A 25,148-nucleotide genomic window follows, 5' to 3' on the forward strand; every position below is an offset into this window, starting at 1 on the left:
ACCAACCAACAGCGCCCGGGAATCCCTGAAACGCCGGGTTCCGCGTTAAACCCTTCGTTTATACTTGCGCAGATTACCGCCGCGCCCTTTTCCGCTTTCCGGTTTATCCGCTCTGCAGCCTGGCACGCATTAAACGCAATTTAATAACCCTCTTCTTCGCGGGATTTCCTTTGACGTGCGTACTCGCCGCGATCGAAAACCTCGCAACAATGGTAATCCACTTAAACGACTCGTCGGAAAATCTCGCGATTCGATTAACCATCGGTTGGTTTATATTTGAATCGAACGTTCTATTTACAAACAGCTTCTCGTTCGTCTCGTTGATGTTAAATTAATTTGTTTTCTGATAAAATAAGAGATCCTCTAGCCTATAATTGCCAGCAATTAATTTCAAATGGCGATACATCGGCAATCATTTCTAACAGAGTGAATGCTGATACCGTTGTTCGTTTCAGCAACGTCGACAAATCATCCGTTTCACCCCTGTGTTCAGAGATACGCGTACGACAAATCAATTGACACGAGTCAAAAGCTACCGGTCCCACGAATTCACTGTCCTTTCTTCTCTCTTTTTTCTCACCGAGGACTCACGGTGAAACGAGCAGGGAAACTAACTGGTAAGCTGATTGCGAGTGCGATTCGCTCGAAGGCTCGTGTCGCGACACTCGTACCATCGTCGATAGAACGGAATCATCGGCGCGTAATCCTGACAAAAGTTTGTTTGCACGCCGGCTCGGCGTTGTAACATGTTAATGCAGACGCGGCGCAGACCGCATTTGGCGCGACACCGGGCTTCCCCGGTAATGACAATCGAGACAATAAATCAAGAGGGTCCGGTAGACGGTGGCTGAGGGGGAGGGGAAAGGAGGAGGAGGAGGAGAGAGGAAAGGGACGGCACAGGCACGAAGGGTGCAATATGCGGGCCGAGATCCGCGTTAACAAATGTCTCTATTCGCCAGCTACGTGTTTCTATACACGTCAATCCCCGATGAGCCGTAAAAATCACGGTTTGGGGTAGGTTCTTGCGGCACATGGTGTTAATTCTTCGTCTGCGTTGCGCTACCTATCGAGGCCTAGCCACCCTCCACGATTATCGCGTCAACCGTGAGAAATGGGAATATTATGTCGCCCTCGTCTGTTTAATGCTGTTCCTTTTTTTTTTTTTTTTTTTTAATAGCACCAGGCTTGTTAAGGGTGAAATCCTTCTCTTCTGTAGCGAATCGATGTGAAATCCATTGCGGATAATTCTACATTTAATTATACAAGAATTTATAGCATCATAGTTTTTTAAATTCTCTTTGTCAGATACTGGAATTCATTTTGAAAAAAATATTAGCAATATTTAGTATGCTTCGATTAATTAGCACTCGAATGTTACGAATACTGTTTTTTTCGTAATCATCGTAAACGCAAATAATAATAAATCTTAACTCGTAGGTGATAGCAAAAGTTTCTAAGATAAAACAGATAAGTTGTTTCCCTCGCCACCATTTTGTTAGCTTAATCTTGCTAGATCAGGGACTAGAAGTGACTCAGAGACCTTCGCACGTTGATTTGGTTACGAATGGCGTCCTCTGATCCGCAAAAAAAAAAAAAAGATAATTGTTTGATTTGTGCTAGTTGACAGCGGTGGAAAGGAATTCCGTGGCGATCCGAAAAGGTGGCGAGGGTTTCTCGCGTTTCGGAAGGGCTGCATTCTTTGTTTATCCGAGCGTTTATTTCCCGAGGCTCACGGCCTCGCTGTCATCGTATTTCGACGGCGTGAGACAGTAACGTTCGCCGCACGTGTTCTATCCGTGAAACACGCATTTCGAGCGGCGGATTCCGTGGAGACCGCGGACAACGTAACATTGTTACGAATAATTCCGGTTTAAAAACCTAGCCCAGGTCCCGAGAGCTCGGCTCTCGTACACTCCTCCCGCACGCGCGATACATTGTAGCTTAACCCCTACGCTGATCCTGACGAACCGGTTGTCCCTCTTATCTCGATGTATTTGAATAAGTTTCGGACAATAATTTCTACTTTGCGCGCATAAAGTATGAACTTAGCGCGACAAGCCCGGTACAAAGCCGCCTCGGCCGAGTAATGATTCTTTGGGAACCGCTTTTAACCGGACACGCACTCTTTAGCTCTCGTCCTCTCTCTTGCCCCTGCGAAACTTTCGGATATCAGCGACAAGCCGGAGGAGAGATATTTTCATGCCAGTCTAAATGCCTTTTCGCGAAACGGAGGGGTCTGCAGGAATTAAGATAAAGAACGTGTGGAGACAAAATACGAACGAGCAAAGAAAAAGGATCGGTTGAACCTTCTGTCGATGTTGAAAGTGACGTCACTGGTCACTCTTTCGTTTTGACTTCCACTTTCAACGATCAGCCGTGCCTACCTTTTTCCAAAATGTTCGATCATTTTTGGATGTTATTTCTTTTTTTTTTTTTTATGGACCTCGTTATTATTGCACGCAACGATTTAATTTTGTACACAATCGATTTAGCGTGTATGTACATACATGTTGCTAGGCAATTGCTAGACTTCGTAGCTCGCGTGTGAAAATTGGAACTGATCAATCTGGAAGCCGGCTTAAAGGATCCGACGCGATAAAGGTAATCGGCGCCCTCGGCCAATGTAAGTGGCGGTTTAGCGCGCGCGATCGATGGAAATTAAAATACATCGGTTAAACGTCGGCTCGCCGAGCATCCGGACTAAATTGTCGTTTAAGTACAGCGTGAGACTTTCGTTGCCACGGTTATCGAGCAATAATTTACCATAGGATCGGCCATTCGAACTTCGATTGCAATTTCTTCGCGAAGAAAAAAAGAAAAAGAAGAACGCTGCGGTGAAAGTTTCTGTGTTGTTTCGCGAACGAACGCGAAACGTCTTTCTTTCCGTGGAATTTGGTGTCGTTACGAGACAGATGGCTGTAATGACGCAAATCCTTTTGAGACGAGATGTCTAAGAAATCGTACACTTTTTTCTCCGTGAATCTTTGTCACTTGAGAGTATAACAAACGATTTAGGAAACGTGCACTCTTGCTCGCAGGTATTTTGAAATTCACGCCAAGATATGTAGAGATTGCAGAATTCTCGAAATAAATAAAGAATTTGTACGTTCAATTTCTATTGATTAACCGATTAACTGTTCGCAAAGAACTTTGAAATTTATATGAAGACACATTACATAGAGACTGTAGAATCTTGAGAATAAATAAAGGATTCATACAGTTCAACTTTAAATTGTCGACCAATGTATCACATAGAAATTCCTGCATTTTGTTTTTAAACGTAGAAATCACAGCGCGGCGAAGCTTTGTCCACAAAACTAGGAAATAGCTCGATGCTCATAGACGAGAGTGTATACTGAAATAACGTACGGTACGCGGGAAACAGCGAGAAGAGAGGCGGGCCCGAAAAACGCCGCGTGCAATAATAGTACAGACGCGAGCGAGCACGAACTCGGAATACAATCAAAGGTACACGTCACAAACTGATGGCTCGACTACTTGCAGTGTATTAACGTTCCATCATGCTACCGGCGTTACCAGCGTGACTGTGCATTTCACGGTGTAAATCATCGTCGAGCACCGGGATCATCAACCGGTGAGCTCGATTGCCGTGCACGGGGAAGGAGGGTGAAGCACAATCATCGTCGCCGATCGGATTTTTTTGCGGATCGTCGCTTGGGGGCAAGCGATTTTTGCGCGAATTTCCTGATTGGATCGCGTTAATTACGATCCCGTGCACGCGTTTCGATGACTGACGCACACAACCGTCGCCCGTTGTCCGATAACGACGTATTTATTGTTCCGTGAAGAGCGGCAGGCCTTTTGTCGAATCCTATCCAATTGTCGGAAAAAATCGTTCCGTGCCGAGCTTGAAACCAGGGAAAGGGGATTAGAATTTTAAAGTCAAAGAGACGTGAAAAGGACAGAAAGAAATTAGAATTAAGAATTCAGAACTTTCCGCGAGGAAGATTTGCAAAAGGAAGGTTATTCATTCGAAATCTAATTAAATATAGAGAATGGAAAAGCGTAAGCCATCGTGTAAGCGTGAACTGATTAGTAAAATTTGGCGACGTAGACCGTGCATGTCTAAATATCACGTGGTCTGTTCCTCGATCGATGCACGCGTATTGAATCGCTCGTTCTCCGGATCGACAGTGTTGCCTAATTAAAACGATGCTGATTTCCCAGTGTACTGATTTACAACGAATGCGAATGATTTCTTCCCTACGTAGCTTTGCAATCGAAACGAGGTCGACGAAAAGGAATCTAGGCAACAAGTAAAATTAACGGAGTATCGGTCGAGGTCGATTCGGCGGGGAAATCGATATTTGTTGTACGTTTAAGATCGACAGGTCGCGTGGGCGTCGACTCCTTCTTGCGAGGCGACCGCGGGGTCGAATCAGATCCGAAGCTATCGATCATCGATACCCAGATTCAGTTATTCCATTGTGTTGTTTGCTGCGGGTCACGAGCGTGTCTTACTCGCCGGGGGGATTATTCAGCGGCTTTCTCAAAACGGAGCGGATGGAATGTGGCGTGATTAATCAAAGACCAGTCTTGAAACGTATCGGTTTAATTAATGCGCTTACAAGTTGTACGCGCGCACAGCTACGAAATCGTGCCTGTGGCTTTAGGATCCGTCTCGAGTTGCGGGAAAACTAAACGCGGAACTCGGTTGTACCTTATACAGGCACGTATAATACATATCAACTATCGAATGATGGTCGAGTTTATTCTCCACCGCTATATTTCCCAATCAAGCTTCCACCTTTAAATCATACGCTGTTCCGTGTTTCCACTCGTATTTTTTTCCTTCTCTCTGTATTCCTTCACTTTTTATTTTTGTAAATTGCACAGGGACATCTGGGACAAGTCGTATCTCTCGCTCGGCTGCAAATAGAAAGAAACAAAAAAGCAGTAGAAGAAATTGAATCGCATAGTAAAATGTATCATTTTTTCCCCGTGATATCCGATTCTTTCCCGAATCGTATTTCCGTGCGAGTTTCACGTTCCAGACGAGGGAAAGATCAGTCGCGCGATCGGCAGCAATGGTCGCTCGATTCCCTCGGCGAATCGCGAATCGCGTTCTCGGACTACCATCGTTCACTCGGACAGCTGCAACCGCCGATGTTCGATCATGCGACGCAAAAACAGACTGATCGCGCTTTCGAAACGTCGCCTGAATCACGGAACGTTCGTTTCTGGCTCCTCGAAACCGTTCCGAGTACCGCAGGATATTAACCTTGATCTTAATCGCGAGCACGCGGCCGCTGATCGTCGAAAACGATGCTGCTGGCCTTAATTCCTTCCCCGTGATCCTTTCACGACTCAAACTACGTTTCAACTACGACTTTAGGCATAAATAACCTGGCATCGGTAGAAAAGCGACAACCCGAGCGGTGGCCAGAAAGTCTGGTTCGTCTCTGAGATGATAAATACCTTGTGATAAATTTTCATCTCACGCGATTTACTACGTACGCGACGGTTCGTCAGATTGGACGTGAATACGATGTATTTGAGGTTGTTTTGAACATCTCAGCCGACGCTAGAGTACGCTCACGTTCACAACGATTGTCCCGCACGTGCAGGTGTACACACACACATATATATATACACAAATTTCACGTGCGGGTTTCTCTGTATTCGTTAGTCGTTCTGATTCTAGTCGGTCGATCGTAAAAGTCACGAGAATCCCTGTAAAGTCGGATTGCCAATTTATTTGCGCGGCCGTGTTTTCACTTATATCATTCACTTATATATAAATATATTTTAGTCGTGTTACTCTCTACTCGCGTTTTTTTTCACGTGTATCGACTCAAGTGTATCGGGGCAGCCTTTAAATAAATGAAACAATCACGATTCGTCCGCTAAGCGAATAGGTGATTTATTAAAAACGACGTCGTTATCCAGCATTTCGTGTTGTGTGATTCCGGGAAGAGGAAGAGGAAATTTTGAAGAACAGAGAATCTTCTAGAGATAAATAGCAAGTTGCTGCTAAATCGAACATCAGGCTTCGCGCGGTCTTCTTTGATAGAAGTTGGCTCCTCTAAATGGGACGAATTACGTCACACTCGTTCACACAGTTAATTATCCGTAGCCAGTAATAAAGGATCAAATTATAATTAATAAAGCCCGTCTGACAGTCGAATGAGCCTTAATTACCGCTGCCGAAAGGAACAAAAAAAAAAAAAAAAAAAAAAGAAAGGAAGTATAACTTAAAATTCTACGAAGACTAGCAATCTTCGATCTATCGCGGATTCGACGGAATTTCCATTGCGCTACTCGAATAATTGATGAAGAAACGTCAATCAAACGGCGCGTTGCGAAAGCGGAATTGGAGCGCCGGGGAGAGGAGAAGGGGTGGGGCATTCGATATTTAAGAATTCTCGGAAACAAAGATTATTTACCGCGACGTTGAAAAATGAGAAACTAGCTCCTGTCTTTAATTACTTTATCGAGGTTAAATTGAATTTACAATTCGAACGCCTCTCCTCGCTGGCCGCCGGGGTATAAAAGCGCGACTTCCTACGGAGCCCCTTATAAATCAACCGTAATAATCCCCGAAAAATCGAAAGCTCGCAGAAAGCAGCGCATAAATCCCCCCCAGTTTTACATTTTATCGGGCGATCGTTTATCAAACCTCGACGTAAACTTCTTCGCGTTATTTTACAATAGCGCGCTCGTTAATCCGCGATTCTTTATCGCCGCGGCACGGCCGTGAGTGTGTATCGACGAGTATGGACGCGCTCGATCGTTACCGATCCGGACGTTTACGATCATTCTGCAACGCGAAGACGCGAAGGCTGCGAATGAAATCGAGCCAGTCTTTCGAGCTTTTCGCGGTGTTGCGCTGCGATTACGCGACAACACCTAAATAAAGGATCAACCGTCTCTCGTGCTTCGTCACGCGGAGAACTCGCTTTTCCCCTCGAATGGTTTCCTCGTCTCGCGGGATTATCGAGAGATTCGGTATCTCGTCTCTTCGGTCCCTGGTGCGCGTCTCGCCTCGCCTCGATTCGTGTTTCCGCGTCGATCGTCGACAAACGAATAACTTCGATTTGAAAACGGTTGCCACCGCTCGACCCCTCGTCTCGATTATGCTAATGAGAGGCGAACGCTCGCTCGAGAGCAACAGCCGAATGACACGCGAGGAAAATATTCTCTTTTCCTTCCTCGAGTAATTACGAGCTAAGATCCCGCGCTAAGAATCCGATCTAAGCTCGCTAGACCGAGACCATCGGCCGATCTTAATCCTATCAGTTACGCGGTATTGCGAGATACCCGAGTAGTCTTCCTCCTGGAGATGCCAGGCCGGTGTTGGACGATCGCGAAGATCCGAACGTTAGAGAGAGGAATAGACAGCGGAGTGAGAAATAACACGAGTGATCTTTAATCGAGGATTTGCTGTCTCTGTCTCTCTTTCTCTCTCTGCGTGTAGGTGTATTTTTCACCAATGAGAACTGGATACCCGTATTAATGGAGTAATGATATATTCCTCGTGGCAGAACCTTCCACGATGCGAGAGATAAGCATCAATCTTTAAAAGATAACAGTTTCTTCTTATTAACGCAACTTATCGTTACGGTGGAAGGACGAAAGAAATTAAAATGAAAATGTTACCAATTGCCAGAATCCAGCTGCCGAATTCGTTGCACCTTGTGTTTTGGAAAAAAAGAAAAAGAAAAAAAAAAAAAAAAAAAAAAAAAAAAAAAAGAAACGGCGGAACGTCGAATTCAAAGACAGGGAGAAGACAACGATTATTCCGCTCGCATTAGGTGATTTTTATCCGGAACGGGCAGCCGCGCGCCCCGATCGTTTTATCATCGGCAAAAACTAAAGAAGTCGGGTATGCCGCGGGCATTTCCATAAATTCCCGAAATAATATCGCGTGGATTTCACGCGCGGCGGCGGAATGGCATGCACTTAAAGGTTCCTGCGGTTTAATCCCATTGGTTACCCCTTCGGTATGCAAAATCTAAGCTCTCACGGCCGGTAGATACGGGGCTGAACGAACGAGGTAAAGCCAGAGAGAGAGAGAGAGAGAGAGGAATCGGGAGAGAGGGGCCAAGGGAAGTAGCGAGCGTGCGCTCGCTCGCGCGCATCGGTTCTCAATCCATTTATACCGGGGGAATTCTTATCCCGGGATTAATCGGTCGTTCGCGACAGTCCCGCGCGCCAGGTAAGACAAGCTTAATGCATCCGAGATGTATCGGGGGCCACGGGGCCTGCAACAACGTGTGTCGCCTCCGTTGATCCGGTTGCAGTTTCACTTTTACCCGAGCCGCCATTAGCGAGCGGTCTACTCGCTCTTACTGCGAGATTGGTCGCGGGATGAATTAAAGCGTGAAGGCCAAAAGGGATTATCGCGAAGCGATAAAACATTGGCCAAAAATGTTGCCACGCGGTCTTGACGTAGCCATTAACCGAGACCAGCCATCCGCCGTGTCCTCTCCCTTTCCGAGGGAAGGAACCACGACTTTCGTCGTTTGGATAAAACCGCGACAATGCGTGACGGCCGTTCTCTCTCTCCCGAAGATTTCTCCTGAAACCTTGTTGCATTCTCTGGTTGGCAAACTCTTGGGGCCAAGACTCATTTTTAATTGGCTCAATCTCCCGCTTGAAAAAAACCGGCCGACGACGACCGGCGATTCGACCGCCCGATAAAACCGTTGATCGAAAATCTTGTTCCACGTGATCAACGCGCCTATTAACTCGTTGCTGGCCGATTGTTTGTTTCCAAGGTGGTCGTAAATAGTTTCGCTCTTGCTCGCCGCGTCTTCGCCGACGAGGTAACGAGGCTCCTACCACCACTTGGTGTCCTTTTAATTCGCCCGGGGAACCGCGCGACGCGCGTCATTTGTAAGGAAACGTCGGCGACTCAACGAGTGTCGCGCCGCCTCGTGCTCGAACGTCTCGGCGTGTACACGTATATTCCGCCGGCACAGGGACTTAACCGGGAACTAGGGCACAACCGGGGAGAAGTTTGAAGCTCGCTCGAGGAGATGGTGGTAATTTCGTGGAGAAAAAAATTCCTTTATTACGCCTCGATGCGCGAATGGTTTTTAAAAGCTCCTAAAAAAATCTCCCCGCTCCCCGAGTTTATTTTACTCGCGTTACCACTCGGTCTAAAGACAAGCTAACAAAGGAGCAGTCTCGTTCGGAGATTATGCGCCGCTCGCATACGAGACAATTCGCGGCCGGAAGTCGTACGTTAATTCAGCCAAGGGGGAAAGGGAGCGAAGGAGAGAGGGAAGACGAGCGCTAGAGGGAATGAAAAAAAGAAAAAGGAAAAAAAAAAAAAGAAAAAAGGGAGTGAGGACCTAACAGGCACGGTCGAGGGACGTCGAGGCGAAACAGGGCAAAGAGAAAAGCCGCTTATATCGCCGGCTTGGAGGAGTTTTTCAGCTACGTAGCGGAATATACGATCAAGGATATAATGTAACGTTGTACGCGCTACAATTCTGTTGAATACTTCACCGTTCTTCCATCTTTGCTCTTTATTCTTTACTTATATTCGCTACCCCTTCCTCTCCTCCCCTCCGTGTTTCAACCCGCAATTTGCGGCGGACCGTGCGCGTCGGCAAGAAATACGTTCGCTCTCCCTCTCGCCGTCCTCCCCCTTGCTCTGCCACTCTTCCTTCCACTTCAACGTCCGCGTCGGTTTTATCATCGTTACCAACGTTACGCATTATATCGTTACGAGACTTTATTTTCGCGTAAATACCTTGAACTCGCTCGGGTGTTCATCCTTGAGCGCGGAGCCGAGGTGGCTTTGTCGCGATTTAAAGCGCGGAGATTCTGGTCGTTTGGAGCCGCAGCCTGCGTTGGTGCCAGCGATTCCCGCGGAACCCGTTGTTACGCAACCCGGAGAAACACAGGCCGATTTCTACTTCTTTCTTTTTCCCCCATCTTCTTTCCCTCCCCTTTACCTTCTCCTCTGTCTCTCTCCCTTCCGCTTGGCATGTGGTAAATCGCGACGGAGCAAAAGAATTCGTCGCCGAGGGAACGACGCTAATGCGATGTTTAAAATAGAACGATTAAGTATTCACGCCGGTTCCGTCCTGTCACCCTCCACCTCCGAGCGTCCTCTTTCTCCGCTCGCATAACGTTGCCCCTTAGGTAGCTTACGTTATCCGATACTCGAGAGTCGGGCAACACAATCTCCTCGAGACGCGGTAATCTTATTAAATAGGGCCTTCCTTTGTTTTACGACCTTTTTGCACGGGCTTTAAGGCCTTAAGCTTGACGCCTCCGCCTCACGTCGACCGTGCGCCGCGCACCTCCGCCGCCGCCGCACCGTCAGGGATACACGTCGCCGCATATAGTACTGTACCGCCGCCCTCTACCCTCCGGATCAGCCTACGAAAATCCCGTTTCGCCGATATTGAACGCGCAACATCCCGCGCAACAAGAATGGTCAATTATTTACGGCCAGCGATTGAATTTCCTTTCCCTTTTTTTTTTTTTTTTTTCTCTCCTCTTCTTCACCCTCGCAACAAGATCGCCCCGCCTCGTCACACATTTAACTCACGACTGTGCGATGACCGTGTGTGGGTCGTACGGCTCGGGTACGTAATACTCGCGGTACACGGATCGCATATATTTGGCGATGGTGGAATTAAATAAGTCAGAGCCGCGAACTTATCTCGGGACGTTGAAGTTTGCTCGGCAGGAAAGAAATCTCAGAGCCACGTTTCAATTTATAAGTAGAATGAACTCGAGGTCGCGGGGTCGTTATTAAAAGCTCGATCAAAAGTATCGACGCGGTAACCACGTCCGGAGCCACTCCTACGGCATTAATTTATCGCGGGGGAAGGAACGATTATACAAGCGGAGATAAGCTCGCCGAGAGCGCCGAGAGCGCGTCGTGTTCGCGAAATCCGTAGCCGAGAGACGAGAGTTTTCAGTCGACGCTTCTGTTGCCTAAGCGAATTAATCGCGGAGCTAATCAAGCTTCCTCGTGCACGTTCGCTCGGGTTGCTACAGCGCATGAACGATACCTACCGCTCGTTACCCCCTTCCCCCCTGCCTCTCCTCCTCCTCTCGCCACTGTCTACCATCTCGCGGTTTCTCTACTCTCCTCTGTACTCGATACTCAATTTAACCGGCGATACGTGGCGCGAACAACGATTAAAAATCGCTGGCTGCGATTGATTTTAATTGGCCGTGTAGCCCGAACAACATGGCGCGTTGCACTTTAATACCCAGCGCAAGAGTCGTTGCGCAACCTGAATAAACCTGAGCACCCAACCTCCTTCGTTTTTATTCTTATCACTCCTTCATTCTATTCTTGCGTATCTCGGCGCGCGTTCACTCTTCTTCAACCTTGAAAATAAAATAAAAGAAAAACAAAAAAATTTCAAAGTCGAACGATTCAAAACCTTGAATTACAGTCCAACGGATGACCCAATAACGGCACGTGAGAGTTAAACCTACTTTCACCATTACCGACAGGTTGCCCAACCTGTGTACCCTTCCGCCGCGACGATTTTCAGCTACACCGACATTTCCCTCGGTGACTCGGGCACTTTGGGGCATATCGGTTGGCCGATCCGTTTCGCGGGCGATTTATCATCGGCGTTACGGAATCCGCGCTTAGAGGCCGAGCAGTTTATGGAAAGTGATAAATTAGGCGAAGGCGAAAATGATACGTCTCGGGCGTATCTTCCGTCCGAGGCCCGTAATAAGATTAAAAGGCGAGATACGGGTAGGCCTGGCTGCGTCCAATGATGCGTCCTTCGTTCGGTGTGTGCATCTGGTTCGGCTAGGGGGTTTCTCTCTCTCTCTCTCTCTCTCTCTTTCTCTCTCACGCGCGAGAACATCAACCTGGGCAAAGCCAGCCGAACGAGCGGAGCCAGCGGAGGTAGCCAGCGAACGAGCGGGACCGCCGCATTCCCGGATTAAAGCGCGTATAGTTTGATGTAAATTTAAGGTAGCTCACAGGGAGGGATCCTTGTCTTTTTTCGGCAGAAACATCGCGACACGGTATATGACTTAAATCAGATTTAAGCCTGCCGTTGTAGGTGCGCCGTGGCCACGGTTCTTCCACCTTTAAAAATCTTTTCTTTTTTCGCCCTTTCGTTTTTATTTCTTCGCTCTCTCTCTCAATCTCTCTCTCTTTCTCTCTTTTTCTTTTTCTCTCTCTTAAGCGGTGAACCTCGAGCCTCGTCTCGGGCTGAACGGCAGCCCGGTTTTCAGTTTAATTTTTAACGATAGTTCCGGCAACCGACTAGCCTCGTTGTTTTCACGTGTATGTACACGATCGAGCTTTACGAAAAAATTCCAATTGTTCTATCGTACGCGCTCGAGTTTGTCACCTGCGACGGAGGAAATCTTCGAAGAGAGGAGAGTAACGGCCATGTCCTAGAAACCACGGTAAACGTTACGTTTATAATCAGGGAGGGGACGCGAACGAAATGGCGCGGCGAGGCTCGCGTTCTCACGCACCGCGAAACGGGCCGCCGCGATTTCCTAATTACCGAGCTCTAAAAAGCTCGAATTAATTAAACCTCCAAAACTCCGGGCGTTGCGAGTTTTCCGGCCGCGAGATACAATTTTGCGCGTCTGCGGAGAGAGCGTGAGTTTAATTAAACTAAACATAAACAAAAATTTCGTCGTCCCGGGGAGAACGGCGGGGGAGGGTGAGGGCGAGAGAGAGGTGGCGTAACCTCGAGGAAAAATAGAGTGAGATACTTCTGGCGACAATGGCTGTCTCGCTTATTAATCTCCATTGAAATTCGCGAGAATTGCGAATCGAATATCAGGAACATTAGCTGAAAATATTTTTTACACAATTGCAAATCGAACCAGCTGGAATTTTCAATTTTTCGATGGGAATCTTGCTGTGTTTTGTCAAGTAGTAAATAAAATTAGAGCACTGAGCGTAAAATTTGTTCGATAAACGCGGGAATTTACTCGAAGTGGCTTCCTGTTCTTCGCTCCCTGCGCATATTTGCGCGCAAAATCGCATCGTAATCCCTGCAACACGCCAAAACTGCATCCCGGCAACGTTACCCGAGCGCGCAATAAGGATGACGACGACGATGATCGGATATTTAACGATAACACGCGATTTCGCGGCGCTGTAACGCCGGGCAACGTTCAGGAGCGAATCGTAACGTGCCTTCCGTAATCCTGCGATCTCCCACGAAGGATAGATAGGTGGACAGAGCGTAGGGACAAACTGGCCATGAAACCAGCTTACGCCGAGGCTACTCTACTCGGACGTTTTGATAGGCGTGTAAATAACGGCCGGAAGAATATTTCTACAAACAATCGTGCATCAGCAGCCGGGAGCCTAAGCCAGGCTCAGGATAAAATCCCCGTTAAACTCTCTACTAAGTCGTAGGTAGCGGGCAACGTTCGGGCCCGGTGACATCAACGTGATTACGGCCCTGCTAACGCACAGAGACCCATGCGCGTAATCTTAGATAATACGCGTTCCTTTTTCACGCGAACCACCCGATAAATTCGTCTTCGCCTCGTTAAGGACACGGGGATGGGAATGGGAAAGGAAAATGGGCGAAACAAAGCAATGGAATTCTCCGAAAGCCGATCGGTTGATTCGCGAGCAATGAGCAACTCTGTGTGTGTGTGTGTGTGTGTGTGTGTGTGTGTGTGTGTCGAAGCCGCCTGTGGACGGGGCTAATTGCGTTTGCGAGAGCTTATCGCGCGCGAACGCCTGGCATTTGGCGAAACGGTAAAACAATCATCCGCCGGTGATTACGTGCAATTATCGCAGCGATTGCCGGCGAGAAATCGCGGAGCGGTGGTAGCCGTGAGAAACGACGGAAGCAAAACGTATTCATGATGGGGTTCTGCGACTTTGGAAATGATGTGCCGGCGGAAAATGAGATTCCCGCCCGAAATTGAAATATCGCCAGGAACAACAGCCGCCTGTGCTGGATGGTCGTAATTAGAGAAAGGTTCGTTCTACTTTCTGCGAGGTTGGAAAAAATACTTGCGGAAGTGTTGCACGAATCGTACGCGTTTGTTGAATTAATAGTTAACGACACGTTCGCCTTACGTTCTATCAATTTTACAATTGAGAAACATCTAGTATCGAATAAATTTTGCACAACTGTAAATAACAGTCAGTTTAATTAGTCGTTAGAATTGCCAAAGTGATCAAAATGACCAATTTATAACTGTCGTTGGAAATCTTACAAATATTCTGGAAGATTTAAGTAAAATAAATTCTTCGCAAAATAAATGAAACTTTGTGTACTCTATTGTATCGTACAGTTTCTCTGTTTTTTTAACTTTTTTTTTCTTTTTCTTATTTTAATGTCTCTGATGGCAATTGTAGTAGTTATTTAATATATTCTACAGTTTTGCTTCGCCAATCCTTAGTCCCATCTTTCGTCGTTTCGCTAGTCGTGCGACGTGACAAACATCGTATCGCGAGACAAGTACCAAAGGTTAGATAGTCGCTGTCACGTGTGAACGTCGCCGCGGAGTACGGAGTTCGATATCGCGCGTTTCATTTGTTTCGTGCCGACTGAATATAATGGAGTGTCCGAAGGGGAACGACTCGGCGTTCTCTGATAAAGCGTGGGCACGCCACGAGAAAGAAAATGACCATAACGGAAGACACACGAATTACATGATGTAAACGCGCCACCTACGGCGAGACGGGCAGGATTGAATTTAATACTAATTAAAAGTAATAAATCGGGGGACGAATGATTTCTGCGGGCGCGGCGAGCGTTCGGTCCTATTCCCCGTCGCTCCTTTCGGGCCCCGGGGCCGACGCGCGCGCGCAAGGGCGCGCGAGCGCGTTTCTGCCGAATTAAGTCGGACAGTATCTTTTTCTGACTTGGCCACGAGAGAAATGCAATTAAAGCGAGATCAGAGGGAACTCGTCTCTCGTCCCGTGTACGCTCGCCTCGCCTCGCCGCGCCTCGCGCGTTCTGACTTATGAGTCGCTGGAAAAAAGATTGGCCGCGTCATGGAACGCGGGGTTTTAATATCGTTCAGCTTCGCCGTTGTTGTATATTTACAGACTCTTATTAAGTCACCCACGTCGTCTCTCCTTCTCGCCCGGGTATCCCGTCTCCGTTTCGTATTAACTCTTACTTTGTGCTTCTTATTACGTCGATGGCTCTTCGTTCGTTTCGGCCTCGAAAACAAGCCAACTTCTTTGAAAAAAAGAACCGGCCAGGAATTTCCAAGCGACGCTCGCAGCACAAGAACGAAATTAGAAAATTTCCAACGTTGCGAAACTTTGTGAAAAGTCTCGTTCAGGGATGATTTGCCTGCAACTTGCTCCAATCTCGGAGTACAATGCAGAGTTTGAAGGTTCGAAAGAAAGAAAAAGAAGAAAAAAAAATCGCGTACGAAGAGCGATTTGTTAAAGCGTTAATCGCATACGTGGCGTTCGCTGGAAGCTCGTAAAATATCGCACCACGTCGGGCATCGGCAGATCGAAGCCAGGCATTTACTTTACAAGCGTCATTATCGATCGAACCGTCGACAACGCGGTAAATTCAATTGGATTTTATAAGGTGCGTAAACGCACCCGTGACCACGTGGGTCGAGGTGAGATTAAATAAAAGAAAGAGAAAGAGAGAGAGAGAGAGAGAGAATGGAGGGCGAGATCGTTACGTCTTGACGTTTACGAGAAAGGCTACAATGGTCAGGAAGCGTTAATCCCGAGGGTTCGTGCACCGTCGGCCCTCCTCCAAAGAAACGAATGGGGCGCCTATGGCGATATTTATTTAACTGCCGCACTAAGTTGGCGCCCCGCGGCGATGTATTTCGAAGACGCGATTCTGCCATAATTACAGTAAAAAGCGATCTTTAATTTCGCGAACGGCGAAAGTGACTTGTAGGTGGGGACAGCGAGGGCAATCAGGATCCACACAGGCTCCAACCTCAGTCACTCGGGTTCGGTCCTCCTCATTTCTTTTCGGCGGATTTGTAATTTCGACTCGCTTCGTTGAACATTTTCTTTTTTTTTTTGGTCAATCTTGTGGCTCGTACTGTCTAAAATTCGATGTAACATTCTGTAGCGACGAGAGAGGGGAACCGATCCGTCATTCCGCGAAGAACAGAAACTTTTCACTTGTCTTTTATTTGTCGTCTGCGCGAAAGTAACACGTAACTAATCGTAAATACGTGTTGCAACGTCAAAGAAATTAAAACAACGCTTTCGACAATTGTAACAATGCCTTCGGCAATTGTAACATTTGCGAAACTTTGCCAGGCGAACGAGCTTCGGGCTGTTTCCACTTTCAATTTCTGTCGCGTTAAAGTGCCCCAGCAGTTTGATTGTCAGGCGACGATTGAAATTGTCGAACGAACGACATTTTCGCCTCGTTTCACACTGTTTAGCGAGTTACCCTGTAGGAAAACGTTGGTTAACACGATGTCGGACACGCGATCGGCAAACAACAATCCGAGACAAGGATGAGCGATCGATGATCGATCGGCGGAGCGACGATCCGACTGATAATAACAACTACGGGATCAAACATGGGCCTGGCGTTTGAAGGGACAGGGGCAATTAAAAGGAAGAGAAAAGAATAAATGGCCGGGCATGTAAATGATTTTCGCTGCTCGGTCCTTCGAGCAGCAGCGGTTTTACACACCGTGCCGATGTTCCCCCGACTAATTATTAGGGCCCATTACGTATTATTTAAAGAAGTAGGCGTTCAGACCCTCTCATTATAATGGGTTGCAGGTGCTAGGAGCCTCTATACACACTTTATTCATCCGGTACCCTTTTAAAATGCCGCTATTATAATGCATGGGTGACGGGGAGAGGGGAGGGAAAGAGAGAAAGAGAGAGAGAGAGAGAGAGAGAGAGAGAAGGAGAGAGGCAACAAGGTTAAACGGAAACGAGAGAGAGAGAGAGAGAGAGAGAGAAACTAGCGGAGAGCTGGTGCGTAAGAACTCGCTTCAGAAATCGCGACGGTAGAGAGAACACCGGTGGATTGTGTTCTCCTCTGTTAACGTCGATGGAAGGCCACGGGGAACAATGGGGTCCGCGATAAATAAAAGAATTTTCTCCGGTCTGCTTATGTAAATTTACGGAATGAACTTTGAAGCTCGCTTTGTAATTAATATTTCCACGACCGTTTCGCGGGCTTACCTCGTATTAAGTAATTTCCCTCGTTCAGTTGCGAAAGATTGAATTGTCCGGAAATGGAGAAACTCGCCGCGGAGCGGGGAATTAAATATAGAAAAAGGGACGTTGTAAGAGATCCCCCTTAATTATGAATGTCCATCTGTTGGAAACGTTATATCGCCACTCGGATTCTTAATCGTTTGTTCCACGAGGGTGAGGATTCGAGCGTGTGGGCAAAGTTACCGTATCTTTTAAATACGCGTTGAACGTCCCGAGCCAGATTCCACCGTCGTCGTTTCGTTTCTTTATCCGGGTCGTTAACGAACAAACGAGACGATACAGCTATCATCTCACGTGGATTTCCGAGTGTTTGCGAGAGACGTCAGCGCGGAGAGAAAATGAAAATACGAAAAGCCTACGAAAGATCTTTCCAACGGCGCGACGACCAGTTGTGCTCTGCACGCGCACGCACACGCACACGTACGCACACACGCGCGTGCAGAGGTGGGCCCCACGCGTGTTTTTTTCCTCGTGTTACGCCGCTAGTGGCAATACGTATCGTATGCCTGTCTTCTAGATACCTTTTTACTCGTCTTTTGCTGCAAGATCGGAGCAACAACCAGTCCTTGTGTGTCTGACGAAATTTACGACGGAGCCACATGCACCATGCAGGCTTTATTTTAATACGCCGGGAGAACGGCTCTCGTGTAGAACGCTGTCCCGCTGCGCCAAAAATCTTAAATATTCATAATTAAATATGCTAATGAACGGGTGACTTCAACGGCAAAATGATTATCAAATTGTACAATGGCCGCGTAAAGTTATTGTACGGGGCTGAACTGGGACCTGGAACACGTGTATGTGTGTGTGCGTGTGTGTGCTGTACGCTCGCTCGCGATGGAATGCATAGACCCACCAGAAGGATCTGCGCCACGACGCTCGCCAGGACCCCGATCGATCAAAAATTTTTTAAATCCGGCCCGTTGAACGTTTCGACACCGGGGGAGGATCGAGTCGAGGCTGGTGTCGATAACCGGTCCCCGCGAAAACCTTCCCTCCGTTCGGGGATCTTCCGTCCCAATCCCACTCGGACTAGGTTTCGAAGCTAGGTCGATAAAACTGCGAAACACTCGAGAATCGAGCATTGGCGATTAACGATACGTTACACGGATGAAGAGCGAGATTTAAAGGAAATCCCGATTCAATCTATCGATCGCGAAATTGACCACGATGATTTGAAAATTCATCTTCTTTGAGTCGCGAGAACACGAATGACGATGAAAATGGAGGCGTGAAATGTCGGAACTCGCGATTGAACGCGGCCAGTGCAAAAATCCAGAATGGAATACGTTCGCGCGGGAATGTTTTTCTCTCATTATCACGAGCGGTCGGAGTGTCGCTCGGAGTGTCGATAAAGAGATTGTTTAAATGCATTGCTAGTCCGGGGCTAGCCGATCGAAAGAAAGGCGGAAAGGTGGGACCGGCCCAGGAGTGAGAGAAGTCCGGACAAAGGAACGAAGAGCAGAAGAAGCACAGCTGGGAAGAGCCCGAAGATGAAAGAGGGCTCGGAGGATGGTCGAGGGATCGAACGCGTGGAAGGGAAAAGGACGGGGGAATGCGGATGAAGGAAGAGCAAGATGGAGAGAAAGATCGTGCTCGCGAGAGGGCTTTACATCGGTCGCGTGAGATAGCCGCATCATTTCTTGGCAGACAATTAATTACTGACATTATGTTTTAGAATGCTTACTTGCGCCGGCTACCAACCGATCTATAGATTTGTAGTCGGGTCTGCGCGCTTCGTTCTCGTCCGTGCAACGCACAGCGTGCACACGCGCGCCAGAAAAATAGGGTCGCGCGCACTGGGTGTCTGGTAAATCGAGATACACGCGGACCGCAAAGTGATGATTGTTCGCGAATGGATGGAAGGTGAAAAAAAACGCACACAAAAAAAAAAAAAAAAGAAACAACCGAATCGACGCCGCCGCGTCAGGTGATCCGAACGATCGTTCCAGCATTAGCCGGGAACAATGAAAACTATTCCTCTGGCGAAATGAACGATTTCCAGTGTAGCACGATTAATCGAGCACTCTGTACGTGCACTGTTCCAACATAGGATAGGTAGGCAGATGCTGGTCTTCGCCGCGGGACAGCACATTGCCTGCAGAAAGCAACAATCAATGTACAAAATGATGGATATTAAACGCGACTAATGCCGTCGTAATGCAGAGCGTACGTTGCACTGTGCGATCGATTACAAAGCCCAACGTTCTTTTCATTCTTCCTATCTATTTTTTTATTTTCTTTTTCACGTGAAAACGTCACAGGATCCATAAGTCCGTGATCAAGAACAATTTACCAAGCTATCCGAGCTACTGTCGTAAGTTTAAATTCGCGAAAATTTCAAATTCAATTTCTTTGTGAATTATAAAGTCTAACTTCAAAGAGTGAACGATTGTGAATTGCAGTCGATACGTGGACAATCGAGGATTTTCAAGTGCAGCTGGTCACCCGTCATTAAGTGGAACCAATCGTTATTTCACTTTCTCCCCGAAATCGGCGCAGAATGTCGGTCGAGAAACAATGCTACGTAACAAGCACGAATGTGTGAGTGTGTGTGTGTGTGTGTGTGTGTGTGTGTGTGTGCGCGCACGCGCGCGCGCCTGCACCGCTTAATAATCGTCAGCGTCTTTATTGATGTACCACGGGCGGAAATTTGAAAACCGTGACGTCGGGTAATTTTTCATTCGGAGGCCCGGTGAGATTCCACGTCTTTCCACAACGGAGGCCTTCCCCCACCGAATTGGAATTAACTACGCCGACCCTGTGCGCGCATCCGTTACGTTCATTAAACAGTTTCACAATACTCGATAGATGAAACTTGGCAAGCTCCCACCTTCCGAACTATTTATCCTTCTTTCATCGTTCCTATCCGATAAATAAATCTCGTCAGAGCGATTATCCGTCCTGTTCGAGTCGATGCCAGCGGAAAAAGCAACGTCAGCGTTATTTGACGAATTTCATCAAACGACGATTTGCCGATCTAGATGTTTATCAAATTATTCTTGATCGCTTGATCCTTTTTTTCTTTTTTTTTTTTGGAAAATATTTTACGTTCTCGTAAAGATACGTAATTGAAATTTGTCGTTCTCGTAAAGATACGTAATTGAAATTTGTCGTGAGAAAAGATATCAAGTATCTTTTGTATTCAATATTTGGCGTAGTCTCGATATAAGCGTATGATCTCCGTGAATTTTAGAAAACCGTATAGACGATCTGTCGATGTTTAGCGGTAAGAAGTGAAACGCGCGAACGAAAGTTCGCGTGCCGCAGGAATTCCCGGCGGCAAGCCCGACAATGTACCCGGAGACTTTTACGCGCGAGAACCTGTTGTATCTTAATGTAATTTATCGTCGTGCTATTAAGCATGCTCCGCGGATCCCAGGATTCATCCGTCTTCGAATTACCTCGATTTACCTTCGAATTACCCATTTTCTCGTGCCGCGAACGTTGGCGAGCCGCTGCGAAACGCGCAAGCTCGCCAATCTTCCGTCCGCAACTCCGCCGCGAGGCACGAGATTCGTTAGTTAGAAGAAAGCAAATTTCATTAGAAAATTGATTCGGGCTTGGCTCGCGAGAGCTTGGAGAACGTACGCTTAACTGCGAAAATTTCGAGAGCGTACGAACACGCGCCGGCTGGTAATCACATTTTCTTTTTCCGCGCGTTCTCCTTCCGTTCCGGTTTCGAGGAATTCTTCCGACAAACTCGTCCGGTCGTTGGCGAATATCACGGACAAAAGAACAGGCGACAGGTTTCGTTACAGGCTTCGTTTCCAGCCACGAAACCTGGCGATGCTGTTTTAATTTCACGCTCGTTCCCGCCCCCTGCCCCTACCCTCTTCTCGCGGACGCCGTTTCGTCTCGGTGGCGCGTGTGACGAAAGCATCTCGAGGTCTCGCAGGTCTATATTTATTATTCGTGGATTAGCGAAACGGCACACGAACGTCGTCTGATACTAATTGCGAGGAACGGCAAGAACCGGCGGTCGCGTCGTCGCTCCCACCGTGCCGTAAATTAATTAACCTCTGTGTGTTTTCGCTTTTAACGCGCCGTACCCGCGGGGTCACTTCGCCTCTCGTCAACAATTACCGTGGCAAAAGGAAAAAGAGAGAAAAGAAACACGCGCACGCCGTACGTGCGTGTACCGTGGATGCTACTTGACCGGATCGATGCGAGGGACGGACGACGGCGTTTTTTCCACGACACTCCGCCGAGTTTGTCGGGGAGAAAGTTTGCGAAACGAACGGGGTAGCTTCCCCGTTGTTTGCGATTGAAAAACATCGGGCAGTCTCGCTGGAAGGGAATACTTTGTTTGAAATTCATCTCGACGGAGAAGACTTGATCGTCGCGCTTTAAAACGGAATATCGGAGGACCGATTGAAAAGCCGCACAACAGTCGACGATGTTGGAACGTGTTAGCAAAGGTATTTGGATGTTGAATGCGGCGAAACATTCGGTGTAATTTCGGTGTGACGAGCGACTGAAATGGAAAGGCGATATATTTTTATCCGAGCCGAAGGCAGGATTTACGCGGCGCGCGACCGAAACCGTCGTTTATTAATGAAGAAGGCAATCGTAACCCAAGTGGACAGTCGTAAAACCATTAAACGGCCTGTAAATCACGAACGCGACACGGGGCGGAGGCGTGATTTAACCGTGCGTCGCGGCGTATTAATCTGCCGCGCGGGTGTCTTCGACGAAACGCGCATTAATAATGCGCTAGCGTTGAAAAACCGCCGCGTATTTCACCGGGCGCAATCTTTATCGCCGTCTTATAATCCCCGTGTTACCCCGCATACACCTGTCGTCAACGATTTCACTTTATTTTCACCGCGGACTCGCCGACTAAGCCTCCCTTTGATTCCCTCCTCTTCGATGAATTTCAAACGCCGCCCGTGAAAAGGAAATAAACAACGAGATTTCAAAGTGAATTTCACCGTATGAAATTGGGCAACAAACGAAATTACCAAACGCGGATACGACTGATACGCAGTGGCGTCGGGCACGAGCGATTCGATGAAAGCAGACACGGACGAAAAGCCGAGCGTGCATTGTTAATGAAGAAAGCAATCGGACCGGATGGAAGCGGACAGTCGTAAAACCACTGAAAGCATTGTAAATTGCAGCCGTCCCTCGGCTAGAAAATGATTTAATCCTTCGCGGTCGCATTCATTCCCGTGCTCGACGTCTTCGTCGAAATGTACATTAATTCCTCCAGCTGCTGAAAAACTGCCTCTCTCCCTTTCTCTTCTCTCTTTTTCTCTCTGTCTCGCTGATTCCCGTCGCTCGTGGCGATTCTACGAGCTCGAAGCTCGTAGCCGCTTATGAAAAAGATCAATGCTTCTAGTAGTACCTCCGGCACGCTCCATCGGTTTTTATTAACCTCGTTACTACGGCTCGCTACAGCGACTCTTCGCCCGGTGTTCGACGACTTACGCGAGAGACCTTTGGGTAAACGTTGGCGATCGGCAGGAGAAACGAGGCGAGCACCACTGGTCGTTCGCGGTTTCGGCAAGTGTATATAAATTAGCGCGAGTAACGCCGCGGCATTGAATCGGCTGATAAATTTTCGCGGTGCGTCCGACGTCACACCTCCCTTACACCGTGTACCCAGGAATCCCGTGCGCGCGGCCAACGATAAAAATAAGAGGAGAACGAAAAGCCAAAGGGAACGAGGTAGACACGAGAAGAGAAGAGGAAAAAAAAAAAAAAAGAAAAGGAAAGGGAGAAAAAGAAAATATATATATATATACATACATATAATGCGTGGTCGCGAGTCGACTGTTTGGCTCTCCTCCTGAGCACCTAAAGTTCGAATAATCGCGATCGTGGTATCAGCGGCTTACGAAGGATCCAACGAACGAGGTGCTCCGTGCTAATTACTTTTCTTTTGTTCCATCCAGCTGATGGTGATTTGATCTCTCAATATTCCGCTCGTGGATTAATTCTGCTTCTTCTTGGTGAATATTCGACGACTCGGTGCAACACGCGTCTACGTTTAATCGCGTGGGAATACCACGTACGCGTACGAGAGAAAGAAGGGAGTAAAATACTCGGTGACTGGTGGAAGATTGGGCTGGACAGTCGATTGTTTCGTTTCGTTTGATTTGCAAGTATAAACTGTCTGGGAAGACCGCGGACGGATGCCGAACGACGAAACGATGACCGACAACGTTCGTATTAACGGCACGGTCAATAATTCTCTTTGTTAGTACGTCTTTACTCTTCGCTGTCCTTCTCCGTCCCTTTCTTTCCCTTCTCTCTTGGTTCGTTTCCTTTCTTTTTCCCCTTAGCCCTCGCCCTCTCTCGGTTCATCTCGTCGTTCGAAGAGAACGAGCACTCCTTCTGTGTGCGACCGACACAGGCTTTCTTGTATGCAGGAATTCCAGGACCAAAAATATCCGAGCGATCCCTGTACGCCGCTCAGCGCAGCGGCGAAATCGCGGGCTTCGTGGCATCTTTGTGGCACCTTTGTGGCATATTTTCCTCCAGGCTTCGAAACGTTTCGCCTTCGTACGAACGCCATCTTAACCCCGGTTAACAGAATTATCTTTCTTTGGCTAACTGCGTCCATCCGCGCCCTTCTTCCCACTTTTGTTTTTCTTCTTCTTCTTTTTCTTTTTTTTTTCGAGTATCGTCATCACTCGCGGGCTGATTAAATCCCACCTCGAGGACCGTTTGAAAAAAGATTGCGCAAACGTTTCTGTAACCGATCGCTCGAGGTATGGCTGGACACGTTTGACGCACGTTGTGCTTCGTTCGCTATTCATCGTAAATACGTTTATATATCGGTTTATCGATCACAATTGGAAATATTAACGCGTATCCTCCGTGACGACGCGTAAATTTTCCCAGTATCCTCGAGAACCTCGAGCACGGAACCGCCGTATACAACTCAATCGAACCGAAAACTCCCGATCACTTCCGAAAGTCACTACTCACCTGCCGCTCCCTTCTGTCTATTATACTCTGGAAGAACATCGGAGCGACAAGGATTAGCGCCCTACAAGGCTGGGGATAAGAGATTGGGGAGGACGAGAGGAGACGAAAGGTAGGAAGGAAATACGAGGAATGGCGGAGCCATTTGACGCGTGCCAGGAACGCCAGTCGGATAGATTTATATTTACAATAGGCTTGTATTTATAACGACGCGTATACACGGGTAATCCTGCCTAAGCACTTTGTCCGTCAAAGTGGCGCGAGGTTTCACGCACTCTCGGTTGCATGCTATAACCAGATTACCTTCACCTCAGTCCAAACTCTCCGTCTCCTTTTCTACATCTATACAGTTCTGACTCTGTTAGGAATAACTATAAATCATGTTTGCTTATGGTGTCGATAAGGTAGCATGCGATCTATGTATATATACATGTATATGTATATAGAAGACCGCATCATGAAAAAAAAAAAAGAATATAAAACAGTACAAGGCTACTACGTATCGTATAGATATCAGAGGAAAGTGATTGTAAGCTATAAAACTCCTTAAAAAACCGAATATCTGTGTTTTATAAATGCTTCGATTTCCACGCTCCGTAAAGGTTCGCACAAGGCACGAAGACGTGCCCTGTCGTTCCCGAGGGAGGAGGCGCGAGCGCTGAAATCGGAGGAAGGACAGGAAGCCTCCATCGAATGGAAGGAGGAACGTGTTTCCGCGGAGGCGGCACGCGGTCAGCGGAGAGAGCGCGATGACTGCGGTTTCGTCTAATGGATCGTTTCGGCCAAGCGAACCGGCACCCACCACCGATGGGAAAGGAATTAATCGCGACGATTGTTTCACCGAATCGCGCTTGATAACAGACGCGGCCGCGATTCCCTGTTGTTTCTGTCGCGTTGGTCACGCTAATGGCCCTGTTTAATTTCGACACGATCACTGCCAACGACACGACGACGACGACAGCAGTTACGAATTTCGCAACGACGAGTTATCTCGCGTCGAAATCAAGCAAGAAAAATCGACAGAAAAAAAGGGGAGTTTTTCTTCTACTTGCGCCATTCGCCATCGGTGAATATCGTCTCT

General features: G+C 47.7%; 1 long non-coding RNA gene across 2 annotated transcripts in view; it reads right to left on the reverse strand.

Annotated features, from left to right (window-relative positions):
- Nucleotides 1–4,226: 4,226 nt before the first annotated feature.
- LOC122534338 overlaps nucleotides 4,227–25,148 on the reverse strand; it is a 137,702-nt gene continuing 116,780 nt past the window's right edge. For both annotated transcript variants that reach the window (XR_006307863.1, XR_006307864.1), the window contains one exon: nucleotides 4,227–4,890. This is a non-coding gene — a long non-coding RNA (uncharacterized LOC122534338). The remainder of the gene's footprint in view (nucleotides 4,891–25,148) is intronic.

This window comes from Frieseomelitta varia, unplaced genomic scaffold (genome assembly GCF_011392965.1).
Source record: "Frieseomelitta varia isolate USP_RPSP 00005682 unplaced genomic scaffold, Fvar_1.2 scaffold_587, whole genome shotgun sequence".
Classification (NCBI taxonomy): domain Eukaryota; kingdom Metazoa; phylum Arthropoda; class Insecta; order Hymenoptera; family Apidae; genus Frieseomelitta; species Frieseomelitta varia.